Source organism: Bombus huntii, chromosome 9 (assembly GCF_024542735.1).
Source record: "Bombus huntii isolate Logan2020A chromosome 9, iyBomHunt1.1, whole genome shotgun sequence".
NCBI classification, from domain to species: Eukaryota; Metazoa; Arthropoda; class Insecta; order Hymenoptera; family Apidae; genus Bombus; species Bombus huntii.
In genome coordinates, this window is record NC_066246.1 from 4,231,449 (window position 1) to 4,245,443 (window position 13,995).

A 13,995-nucleotide genomic window follows, 5' to 3' on the forward strand; every position below is an offset into this window, starting at 1 on the left:
TGCTAGACGAGAGAACGACTGCGTCGCGCACTGTGGCGGCATTCGGGAAAAAATATCCGGCTCAGATACGAGTGTTTAATTTGTCGGTCGCGTTTCGCTGCAATTATCTCGTGTGTCTCTTTCGAGCGACTCGTCGTTAACGCTGCGAGCCGATGTTACTCGAGAGGGTTTTTCCCGTACACCGAAACACACGCGTACGTTTATGCGCCTACGTAGATAAATAAATAGACGAATAAACAAACGAGTCTCGTTATTTCAAGTCTCTAGGGCTTATCCGTTCAGAGTATGAAAATTCTTTCGTAGCGTCGACATACTCGGAATTTCGTGCCGTCCGCTACCGAGTAGACCGATTTTCGAACACGGTCGTCTTATCTGGTAGCCTTAGCGCAAATAGCATAGTTACGAAATCGAAAGTATTCGATGTAAATTGTCGAGAGTCGGTGATAAGCATCGTTGCTGTCGTACGTCTCCTTTTGCTCGCGTTTAACGTCGCGGTTCTCGAGTGTTTGGACATCGAGCAGTGAAAGGACGACGTTCGGTGTGATTGTCGCCCGTAAGATATTCGACGCTGTTATACATTGTCCTGGCATTGTTCAGCTAGTCTCTCTAAACGCTGCTTCTAGAATTCCAAGGAATTTCAATTTACCGCGTCCTGAACAACGTCGTCCCCCACGCGGCTATTTTAATCGCGTAAATCGCATAGCTGTCCGTTTTGACGGCGTACGTTCGACGATCGATCTGTTCGGTCGATCTCTCGATTCCTTCGAACGTTCTTCGACACGCTCGCCTATATAGGAAGAACACGCGTCTAAACTTTACGTTTGCTTTTTTCTTTCGCATTTTCTACTTTCATAACGCGTGTTTTCGCCTATTCGCCTCTTTTTCCTCGTACCGTATGCACGACAAAGGATTCGTTCTCCTCGCGAATAAACAAATAAATTTGTCTCGGAAGCGGAGCAAAGTTACGCGATCACGAATTCAGCAGCGACGCTTCGCAAATCCAATCCGAACAAAGTCGTTTCTCCGATTCCACGTTGTTACGAGTCGTGACCCGCGCGCACAGCAAAGCGAGCTACAAGCCGCGCTATTGGATCGGAAGTATCGTCGCGTACCACGTATCGAGCATTAATCTTTGCCCGCTGTTTATCCGTCTTCGGTGTTTAATTTCCTCTTTTTGACGTGCTCATTTCCGCGACGGCCACGCGATGCGTCTCCCTTCGTACGTTTGTCGACGACTCGTCGCGCGACGAACACCGGAAAGCGAGGCGCGAGGAGCAGAAACATCGAGGCCGAGCCGTTCCATCGCCTCGTCAAACGCCTCGCCACTTTGCCCGCGATTATCTTCGTTCGAGGTAGTCTCTCGACAAGGAGAAGGAGATTCTTGTCCTTGTCGCTAGCTTTCGTCCTTCTGTCGCTCTTTCCTCCCCTCGTAGAAGAAGTATAGTCGCGCGATTTAATTTTGTTGCCCGCGAAACAAAGGTAAGGTAAATACGAGTAGCAACGAGGCAAAGACGAGAAGAATCCGCTCTCGCGATCGAAACGCTCGAGAAACAACTGCAGCGGCACTCGACAGCAAACCTCAAAACGGTTTCTGTCCCGTGGCTTGCACTCCAAAGACCCTATCATCGACCGGACGACGACAGAGTAGCGGTTAGAGTCGTTGGTTACGAACGTTCCAGCAGACCCGGTTCAAATCCCGGCACTCGTAGTCCGATCTTTTCTCCACGATTCCTAACCGAGAAGAAGCCAACCCGAACGAAGACAAAAATCTCGCAAAATCCTATACACCAGGGGCGACACATACACGAGCAATAACGCTATAACCACAAACTACTCACCTCGCAATCGTTTCGTTCCCTCTGCTCTCGCGAGCTCGTTTCCTCGACGCCGAGACGCGTTATCGTCGTTACCAGTCGCCCATGGCCCAGAGAGAGCTCGCTAGCAGCGTCTTCGCGGCGATTTTCGAATCGGATCGAAAAAGACGGAATCGTCTTGGCGATTAGACAACGCGACGTCGTGGGTTACGTCGCGGCGAACGGTGGGTTACGACAACTGCGAAGCAGCTCGCGCGACGTGACGCGCGTGAGGAAAACGCTAACAAGCCGCAAAACAGTTCGGTTACGAGACGCCGATCGAAATTTTAGCAAAAGTTTCTGCCCGTTCTCGTCCCCGAGGATTTACGCGAAAACGATCGGCCGTCCCATTTCCGCACTCGACCACGCGGAGAAGCCCTTAACTAGTCGACGAAAAGCGAAAGTTTTTCCCCTTTTGCCGCGGCGAATCGTTGGCGCCGAGAAATCGAAATCGAATTTAAAGCTTGCCGATAAACGTGGAGATTAATGCGGCCGCGAAACGCGCTCCGAATACGAACGAAAACGATCGTTTCCCCTGTACCGTGGCGGAGAACCGCCCACGATGGAATTACGAGCAGCCGTTTCGGAAAATACCGAACCGGCTGTGCACCGAGCTCCAATTATTTCCCAGACTAGCTACCGTTCGAAACCTGCGAATTTCAACGCTGCCAACCGAACCGGAGAAGAGGAATTCGAGCGCGATGCATAACGCGCACCGGGATACGTATTTACTTGCGCGCGTTTACGACCACAGACGGTTGTTTCTCTACTCCGGAAACCTTGGACGATAAATCGCGCGCCTACACAGACGACGGAGAACGTAGGGAAATGGCGATCGCGGCTCGAAAGTTGGCCGGCGCGTCGTCGTCCGTCCAAGTTCCGGCTGCGTGCAATTCGACGAAAGACTCGTGCGACGACGGACGCGCGCAAAGGCGAGCGCGACGCGCGACCCGCTGAAGAAAGTGGAAAGGTGCAAGACGAGAGGCAGCGAGCGAGGAAACTCGCGCGAAAAGTTTAGACGAAAAAGTTAACGCTCGAGAGACTACTTGCGACTCATGAAAGTCAAGTTGATGGTCGTACGTAAGAGCGATAGCGGAAACGTATGCGCAGCGGCAACAGAGGACTCGCTGCTGCTCCCACTGAAACACCTAAGTGCCACGTGCTCCGATCTTTCTCTTCTTTCGAAACTTTCTCTTCGTGCGATCGCGAGAAGACGGATCGCCGAACCGACCACGAATCTGCTCGACGAGATAAAATGGGAACGCGAGCCATCCGTGTGGTCGCTGGTCGACGGTCGACGAGCAACGACCGACGACGACCGAGCGTTCATTTCGATTCGAAACGCGCGCGCGTGACCTGTCATCGTCGATCTCCACGAGTCCGATTCGTTCGTGTTTCGTCGCCACGTTCACACCCATCAACTCCATCGTGACGATTGCCTATGCGAATATTCCAAATTTTCCAACAAAATTCAATCTCTATCGTTCGTTCGATGCTTTGAAGTATTGGCTTGGCAACTAAGTGATTGCGGATTTTGTCATTAAGTGGTATCGACAAAATCCGCAATCACTTAGTTGCCTACCCAGTAGAACCGGCCGATACGAGTAGCAGGATAATCAAAGACATTTTACGGTTGATATAATTTTATCGAAATTTATTTGAAATATCGATGTATCGAGACGTGCGGCTAATTAGACGTCCGTATAGCTGGTGTAATTAGAGACGAACGCGTGGAAACGCTACTTCTTGCACGCGGTGATATTGGAAAAGCGATCGGAGATTCGCTTGGTGGCCTCTGGTGGCAGAAAGTCTTAAGTCCCGACACTAATCTTGCGTCTAACTTTATGTAATCGTCCGATTAATCAATTTCTCCATTTTTTTTCCCTTTTGTCTAAGAATTTACGTTAAGTTAGACGAACGAAAAAACAATTTCAAATTAGACTCTCAGACCGGACATTCTGGCGGGCCAGGTAAGGTTAGTCGTGCAACGTATAGAACGTTCGATCCAAAATTTCCAAATACCAAAGTGGATGGTCCCCCAAATTTTTGATCGACTTTCGTGCGCGTAAAAGCACGGCATGATACTGCGAATATTCGAGGGAAATCTCTTTGAAATTTTCTCGTTTGGAAGAAAAACGTGTAAAAAAACTGATCGAACGAGTTCGAGGCAGTCGCGTTCGCGGTATATTCCGTATACTTTGACCTGCCAAACTCGCCTGCTTTGACGTCCACGTTGACGATAGCGCGAAAAACGACGGAGCACGTTCGCGGTCGCTGGACGTCGGGGCCGACTGGCCCACACACCGCGTGGACGAATACTCGCGTTATGGCACCTTTCGATCTCTCGAAGCTTCCTCTGTTCGCTAGTCGAGGGTGAGCAAGGCCAGGTGGCCGCCGCGGGTGTTCCAACTTCTATTTTCTTGCGAACGACTCGATACATCGAGATGTACCCAACCGCGTTCGTCGTGGATCGATCGTAAAGGAAAAAGAAATATAATTTTCAAATCGAACGAAAGGAACACGCGCACGGGCGCCAAAGAAGCAGAGGGTGAGGTGAAAAAATCGAGCGCGAGTTGCTGGTATCGCGATACTCTGGCGTGCTATCCAGGCCAGGCGATAATCCGTCCCGTTGAATCGACCGAAAATCAATAGCCTCGTGACGCCTCGCCACGGACAATGCAGACTTCTCTCGAGCCTTATCTCGTTCACGTCCGATAAATCGTATTCGCGATATACTTTTGTCGGTGTGCGCTGACAGGCAAACCGGTGCCGTTACGACGCGATTATTTCTCGGGCCGCGAGCACGCCCGCCACTGTGAACGGGCCATCGACCAACGATTGCACCGTTAACGTTCCGTGTGCGCGTTACGGCCAACTTCGTAATTGATCTCGATAACGACGAGAACGGGCGAGCACCGGTCGCCGCGTTGGTCACCGCAAAGGCGACCCAACTATCAAAAGCCGCGAGCTAAATATCTCCGCCTCTGTACGTCCAAACTTGTTCTTTTTTTTTTTAATGCATATATGCATTTACCCATTTACCGAATGCCCAGGTGGATAAAATGTAAAGTGCAAATTAAATAATAATAAAAAGAAATATACGTATCTAACTATTTGCAGCGGAGAGGTGACTCTCTCGGTCGTCGCGTTTGCTTCGACGCGGTGACGACGTCTATTTAGGTTTGATTTCTGTGGAACTCGAAGCTTCCACGCCGATACAACTTCCTCGCGAATCGCTTCCTAAGCTTTCTACGTGCAATCGTTCGAAGCGTAGAACGATACGCTTAGTGTGGCCATAAGATTTTCTTATTTCAAGTCGGTCCGTGATCACGAATCGAGCTGCGTCATCAGCGTCAGTCCAAGCTTGGCAGTCGCGGCGATAGCGATATCTTCAAATTTTATGAACCCTATGAGCATGGATTGTGGTAGCGAAATCAGCTCAAGCGGAGATAGGTTTGATCTTTCATCGTTAAACGACCAAGTTCCATTTGTACGCATGGTACTCGACGGTACAGAGATTCGAGATACAAACGTGCGAAAAGTATTAAAATATGATAGTTTCTTACGTTAATTTGTATATGAGATCATTTTAAGCTTGCAAGGAGTACACCGAACAAGCGGCAAATCGTCTCGAGTTGGGAGGCAGGACCCAGCGAAAAGGCCTCGAGCGCAAAGGTTAAATCGATTACCAGGAAGCGCAACGCGATGAGGATTCTTCCAGAGGAAAGATCCATTTCCCCTCGTCCTTTAGCTCTCGACCGGAGCTTTCTAAACGTTCGAGAGTTTCGCTGTCGGAAGAATCGTCGCGCGAGAAACAGCCGAGTAACCAGCGAGTAATACAACGTTCGTTTTAATACGCCAACTTCCGACTGCGCGTCACCGCGAAAATATTTTCGTTCGGTCGGTCGTTTAATCCGAAGCTACTCGATAAGCGAAGCAACGATTCGCGAGCGGCTTCTCTACGAAGCAGTAACGCGAGAATCCAAGTTATCGGAGACGGATCCGAGTTGCTGGTGCAACGCATTCCAACCACTGCTGTCCGAAGGTATCGGTATCGCGTATCTGCCACTCTGTAGTTTCTACGGTGCGACTAGCGCGAAAGCGTCGACAGGAAAAACCGCTCTTATCGACGAAATCCAGTTTCGTTGGCGGCAGGAAAGTCGAACGCGTCGCGGACGGCGCGCGATACGTCGCATTTGTAAATCGTCACCGATTAATCCGACTCGATTCGCGTGTCCAACGATCGATGCGAAATCGTCGAACGGCGTATTCTGTAGATCGCGGCGCGAAAACGCGACCCTCGGTGAAGCGCGACGAACGTTTGGTCCGATTTGACCGCAATTACCGAGCAACGATTGCGTTACATCGCGCTTTATCGAATTAATGTATGCGCGAGTCGTGTCACCTCTCTGCCCCGTCACCCCACGCGCAGCCGGACGAAAACTACATTTTCACCCGTTATTAATACGGTTACGCGTCACTCTACCCCACCAACTTTCAAATTTATGTCGCACGATCGGACGCCGTCGATCGGACGTTTCTAGGCTACAGTGTAACGTCGTTTGGGCGCGCGATGCGTCGCGAAACTGGATGAAAAAGCGCGATCGAATAAATTCCTGACGCGACCGAAAAAAACAAGATGAAAAACGACCAACGAGCCGGCCACGTTTCATTTGTTCGAACACGTGGAGAAAAATCCAGCGTATCGCTCCTGGCTGACAACTCTGATATTTTCTTCTTTTCCGTTGCGGCGTATTTTCCGAATTTCCCGCCACTCGAAAATAAAACTGCTACGACTCGCGCGTGTCGCTATCAGCGCGACTCGAAAGAACGCCGAGACGCGTTCTTTATTTACAGCGCTTTTTTCTCTTCTTTTTTCGAACGTTCGCCGTTCTACGTCGACGAGAACTCGACCAAACTGCAAACGTTCGAAAACCGACGCAACGATAAGCGGAGGAACGCGTGCTGTCGAAAAACTCGTCCCCTCTACACCGACGTTATTTAGTCGCGGTATTGCTCTCGATGCTCGACCAAGTAGTCTTTCATCGAGTATTTACAATGCTGTCGAATCGACGCGATTCACGCGTTATGAGCTTCCAAAAGCGATCGATTCTCGCGTACGAATCACCGAGCGGGTTAACTCTGTCTTCGTACACGTAATTGTCGCGATATTTCTACAGCGAAATGCGAAACGCGAGGAACGAAAAACACAACGACTAGGATAAGGGGGGAGAGAGAGAGAGAGAGAGAGAGAGAGAGAGAACCGTTTTATCGCGACTTTCGAATCAAACAAGGCAGTTCGTTGCACTTGAATTTACCGGTTGGGTTCCGTTGACTATCGTTCGTCGAGAGATGATATCTCCATTCCCAAGCGTATCCTCTCGAACGAAAAGGAGACGGTAAAGCACTTGGTGTGACAAGAAGGATGCCAACCAGACCCCGCCTATCGTTCTTCTACCTCGTTAAGCCAACTCGCGATCCAGCTTTTATTTCTTCTCCCTTCTATCCTCTCCTACACCCGGAACTCGTGACCGCGATGGATCGTGCCGATAGCTTCGCGATTAGCTGCCGCTTTTCCGGAATATTTTTTAGCCGTTGTCCCTCTTCTATCTCAAGGTTCGACCCTCGTGTACCGATCCGATCGACCGAGTGCTTCGGATCGCTGCTTTCTTCTTTGTCGCGCGGCTACAAATTCGCAGCAAATTAGCCTACTTATCGAACGACGACCATCGGTTCGACCACGTTGCCGGACGTTCGAGAACCGAAGGAAAACGATAGTCCGGCTATCGTGGAAGAGGATCGAGTTGGAGCAGATGAGAAACTAAGGAAAACTGGATGCCCCATCGACGCTCGTTGCCTGTTCGATCGTTAACTTTCTTCCTACTTGTAGCCTACAAGTAGGAAGTCCTCTTTTTACGTTGCGATCTATCGGCGCGCAGGGCAAAACTTTTCTCCTCGTCGAACCTTTCGAAGCCGACTGTTTCCACGAAAAACGAGAAAGAGAGAAAAAGACGCGGCGACGGAGAAATTGAAATTGACCGCGACTAAAAACGTGCCTTCGTCGAATCGCGAACCGACGCCAGTTTGCTCGTGTTTGCTTCGCGCCGGTCGATCGATGCAAAAGTTTCCAACAACCGATTCGCAACTTCTCGACCGAATTCCCTTTCGGTAACATCTTTGATCGTATTCGACGTTCGATTTCCAATAGCCAAGTAAGTGCATACTTGGGTACGTCGCTCGAGACGTCGCGTCGTTTCAAGTAAACGTGATCGATTTGCGAGCGGCCGGTTATGTTAAGGATGATGAATAGTCGGGTGGCGGCTGACAGAACCATGTCTATAGGAGAATCAGGTGTCGAGGTTGTGGTTTATTTGCCCTCGACGATCCGCGTTCCACGCTCTTTTCGTCCATTATCCGCTATAAATCAAGCGTGTAGGCCGCGTGTTACCCTAATTGACGGGGCGAACGTAGGCCAGAACACGGCTATCGTCGCATCGGTGTCTCATTAGCGAATAACGCGTGTTCGTGGCGGAAAAGACAAATATCGCGTTGCAAACGGTACTCGATTTCGCTGATTCCGCGAGTAACGCACCGCCGGACAAACCGCTAACAGCCAACGATTACCTTTCCAATTACATCCTCCTACCATCGTTCCATCGAAAAAGGATGGCAGCGAGTTTTTCGCACGACACAGGAACCGCATTCACTTGGCTCACTTCGATCGTATCGATAGACTTTCCTCGACTGCGAACTACGCTAGCGAAATCGTTTCTCACGGACCCGTAACCTCCTTCGAAGCGTCCGTTAATATCTCGGACGTGATTGTAAAAATCGTCGTTATATTTAGCGCTGGATCTTTTTTATATCAGCTCGTGTATCCGATACCGGAAAAGCCGATTAGATAAATAAATAAATAAACAAATAAACGACTATCGGACGCACGGCTTCGTTTCAAAAATATCCAACTAGAGCAATAAGGACAAAGGTGAAGAGAAGAAATAACTCGGGTTAAACCTTCTTTCTATGCAAAGTAGTCAAGCTATTGCATAAGTCCGTTGGCCGCTATTCTCCCGCATCGATTAAAAAATTTAATAAACGACCGGAGGTCCCGGTGCGATTAAACGCTATTTAACCATAGCAAGAACGTGTTACCCATGGGTTTTTCTTTCGTCGAGTCCCTCGATGAGAGACCGGACGCCGTCGTTCAACCATGACGTAATTAATAAACGAAATACAAGAACGAGTTTACATCGATAACCCGCGTCGTGTCCTCGATACGTGATCCTATCTGGCCGGCCGAATAAACATCGATTAAAACGACGAAAAATAAACGAGTCGGTTTCGTGGAAAACGATCGCGGGGCAAAGGAGCGAAGGAACGAGAGAAAACGGACGCGATCGATTACGAGGACGCCATTCGCGCGGTCGAGAAACGTTCGCATTCCACGACCGCACTGGTGTGGCGCATCGCAGCAACGAGCGTTTTACGAGACGACGTATCACGACGAACGCGTCGACCGTGTCCGACCAGTCGCAGGCTGTTTCGTTTTCGTTTCGATCGGCGAACACGCCGATGGAAAATTTCGTTCGACCCAGTGACTGGCGCCGCCATCGCCGAATCTCTTTCGATGCGTTTTAAACGGACGTTTAGGTCTCCGTCGAGGTCTCGAACCGTCGCGTCCGACGCTCCCGCGATTCTCCAGAATGGACAGCCAGTCGATACGCAGAGATATCGAACGCGTTCCGTCTACGCGTTTTCGAGAAATAAAACGATGCCGATTCGATTCTGCGGATCCTCGTGGCGCGTCGGCGACCGACGTTGCCTGGCCGCGTTTCCGCAAACCGGGTTAAACAGTTTGCTGGAAAATTAAGAAGAACCGAGCGTACCGGCCGTGATTTATATCGCCCGCTCTATCGCGAGTTATTTAAAAGGCTGACACTATAAATCGCGAAACTGGCTGCCGCTTCCCAAAGTATCGCCGTTTCGCGTAGATACACGCGCAAGCTCTTCGCCGCAGTTATAACGGCGGCTGGTCTTTCCGAAGAAGCATCAGCGTATCCGACATCGCGAAACTTTTCGCATTTTCTTCTCGGGTCTTTTATCTCGCGCGACTGTTGGCAATAAAACCAGCGCTCCGACTCGACCGAGTCTGTGCACGCCAGGCCACCTCCGCCGTCCTCTGCTTCTTCTCTGCCGCTCTTTCATTCGCGTACGCTTGAAATACGGTTCGAGAGATCGCGATTCACCTACGATCGGACAACTTGTGCCATATACTTTTCATAAAGCGCTGCCTCTCTTCCTTCCCGCAACATTTACTCGTCGACGGAACGATATATACGAGACGATAGAACGGCACGCGATAACGGCATTAAAAACGACGTGATTTTCGCGTTTCGGTCGGCCCTCGGTAACGAACGAACGAGTGTCGCGTCCGACTCTGCCATCGGCGACAACGACGACGACGACGACGACGCCGGTGACGAGGGAGACGGCGACGGTGACGGCGAGTACTGTACACGTTTTCAAGCTGCAACGGCAGCAGCTCGCTAACAATCGGGTCGGATTTAATGGTTCGTGCCTGCTGACGAACGTTCAAACGCGACCGCGCGATACCACGGGAAGATGGTTCCGTTTCGACGAAAAATAGATCGGCGTGGAACGTCGAGAGGCTGACGATTCGCTACTGGCTACGAGCGAACGACGAGACGAACGACGCGTGGAGAAATAATCGTTGGGTTCGCGATAGGAACGAAGCTCGGAGACTACCGAACGGAATTCTGGCTTTCAAGAAAGGTACATGACCGAGGTCCGAAGCACGATAAACGACTCTTAGCCGTGCGTTGTTTCCGCGGGTCGATTTTTTAGAGAATCGCTCGACCACCGCGCCCTAACACCGGTTGATTATCGATTCGAGTCATACGCGACCGATCCCGAATTCGCGTAATCGTTCGGTCGACGAAGATGAAGCGGAAATCGCCGCTGGAATTTTAAGTTTGCCGACGCGTTTCGATCGACGATCCTTCGTGCGACGATTGAAAGGTGGAACGCGTTCCACCGAAAAGCCGCTTAATTTTTCTACGAACCGGCCCGTACTCTCGAAAGCTCGATGATCTCTGCCGACGGGAGAGGAAACGAGGATATCCGGAGTATCGCGCTACGATGTGGCGTTGCGTCTGACAAGGAGGAAACTCGCTGTTCCGCGAACCTTTATGACGTATCAAACGTAACACGGCAACAAACGGCCTGGCGAAGGAAACCTCAAACCAGGCCGCGCCAGTTCTGACATCTTAAAGCCATTAAGATACCGAGTTTAACCAAGATTTGTTGGTATCGTGCAGCTGCAAGACGCATTAATCCGATTTGCGTCGATCCGCTAATTAAGTTATCGCAGCTGACACGGAGGCCGGGCAACCTGCTCGTACAGAGGCAGGCGCATTCTGCTTTCGTTTCGCCCGATAACGCTTCGACGAATCGAACTAGTTTAGTCTCGTTGAGCGCCACTTAACCTCGGCTAACGACTCTTTAAATTCGCCGGAACTCGCAGTTCGGATAACGGGAAATTTGGTGGCAACGCGTTTGTCAGGCTGTCGCGATGAAAAGTTGCGAGCAAGGGGACGAGAAAGAGGGAAAGGAGAAACGAGAAGCGTACACCGATACGACCGAGAATTACAACCAACGATAAAATCCATTGTCCGTGGAAGCGACGGAGACGGCGATCCAACTTTTCTCCTTACACGATTTTCCGCCACTTCTCACCGATGTCGACGACAAAGTTCCATGGATCGACCTTTCGCGATCGACTGCCTTTACGCTCTTTCCACTTTCCTTTCGCTCCTTCCGCCGACCCATAAGCTACCGATTCCGTTATTTTCATCGTAAATCGATCGGCCTGACAACGCGACTCGGTCTCTTCTCTCTCGCTCGCTCGCTAAACTGGCAAAAGTTTCACCGGTGCATGAGTTATAGCCGTCTGTAAGCCATCGGGCAATCGCAAACAAGGATTTTTCCTCCACTCGCTTTCTTCTTTCCGTTCGTTTTTCTCGATGCCGATCCCGCGAGAGGCGCGTTAAACGCTCGCACGCGTCGAATACGATCGGAACAGGGCGAACGTGGCTGGCGAGCATTTGCGAGGAAAAACAGGATTAGTAGAAAACGGGATTAAAGGCTCGACCGTGTTCGATGTAGCTATTCCAGTTTCGTTTCCACTTGACGCGTTCCGCACGAAACGTTACGCGAGCCGAAGCGAAATCCGAGATCCATTGCCGGTATTATCAAGCGCTCGGCTCGGCTCGGCTCGGCTCCGAACGCAGCAGAATCCAATACTCCTTACGTGGTAATTCACCGGGTCGCATTTAACGTCGCGCAGCCGAAAGCCGACCGCTCGCGTGTGACTGACGCGCCGTGTAAAAATATGCATGACGCGGAACGTGAAAATATTTTTACGCTGTACGAGGATGTTCGCAACAGACGCCTGCAACGCCTGGCCGATTATCGCATCGAGGTGAGCGTAAGCTCCTATTTCGATCGATCGGCGAGAAGCAGCGAATAATATCGATCGTAGGAGCGGCAACGAGAAACCTATCGTTACTGTACGGTATATCCTTTAAACGGATTTCACGCGATCCCACTAACGAGCATCGATCTCGCGGTGCAACGAAACGTTAAACGGTGGCAAGAGTAGGAACGTGACGGTGCCGCTCTGTTTCGGCCGAACCGATGCCCTCTCCGAGAACCGATCGTCCGTTTTCCCAACAAATCGTACGTTTTAAGCGGAGCGTATCTGCGAATCAAATCGGACACACAGATGGCCAAGAATCGTTGCTCGCATACAGACGCGCGTATCAAACACCGTACCAATTACACGAGGTTACGATCGCCGAGATTCGTCGCTCCGTCGACTAATTCCAGCAAAAAAAAAAAAAAAAAAAAAAAAGGCTACTCCTCCGACGAGGAACGAATCGACGAACGTTATCGACGATTTTGTTTCACCGGTAGATAAACCGGCCGGCAACTTTTCATTCAGAACGTTTCAGGCGGTTCCGCTTTAAAACGGATTACGCTTTTACGTCGCGATCTCGCGTCACCGCACCGACGTCGCGGAACCGACTTTCCTTAGCGACTGCAACAAGCACTGTAACTGACGTAATTACGGTAGGAGGAACGCGCGACGGTAATTCCAATTGTACGCGGCGTGTATCTTCCTACGAGAAGAGAATATGTCGCGGAAGGGTATATCTCGTTGGCGATTAAATACGGCTACGTGTACACAAGGTTGTTTCGACTTTATTCGACGTATTCGGGCAACAACGACGCGAGGCGGCACTGCGTTACTCGGATAAGAGACGGACGTAAAGCGAGGACTCGCCGGTGCGGTATCTGCCGAGACGATCGATCTTTAACCTTTTCGAGCATAGGCCGTGCCGGTTCGGAGAGTCGAAACGTAGCAGCAGCGCGCGTGTTTCGTTCGTTTTAAATTTATCCTTCGGCGAACGTGGCCTCTCGAACGCTGCCTCTACGGTCTATCGAAAGGTTGCGTGAAACGACGCGACATTTCTAACCGTCGGTACCCCCGCGCCTAACGGCTAATTTAATTATCCGCCGATCGTTGTCACGTATTCGTCTTTCCAACGAAATTCTACCTTTTCGCTTGCGAACCGGCTTTCACCTAATTTCGCGCGTACGCTCGCGGTCGCGTCCGCCAAGGCTACGCGTTCTACGAGTTTACATCTTACGGTCGAGAAAGTAAACGGCCTTAAAACGACGTCCTGATTGGAGCAACTCCTTAAAAGGAACACACCACTAACCACGCTCGAAATCAGACGTATAAATCACAATTTAATTTCTTTTATAAAGCAATTGCGACGCCGATCGACCGTGAAAGTGCAATTAATCTTGGTTTACGATACGAGTGTCCGTCCGTAACGGCGAGCATCGACGAGACGCGCGAGAATCGGTGACGCGCGGCAATCATTCGAGATTGAATCAATTTGCTATATGACGACACGGTTGGAAAAGTTAGCGCGTGGCGGTCGGACGACTCGCTTCGCGGCATTTTCCTATTGCAAACGTGGCGATCTATGGATCCGATCGGTCGAGAAATCTCGACGAGAGTAGCGAAAGAAGCTCGAGAGGGGCCTCGACG

At 50.6% G+C, this 13,995-nt stretch overlaps 1 protein-coding gene across 1 annotated transcript in view; it reads right to left on the reverse strand.

Annotated features, from left to right (window-relative positions):
• LOC126869576 (cysteine-rich motor neuron 1 protein-like) overlaps nt 1-13,995 on the reverse strand; it is a 155,626-nt gene that overhangs the window by 74,479 nt on the left and 67,152 nt on the right. The window lies entirely within an intron of this gene.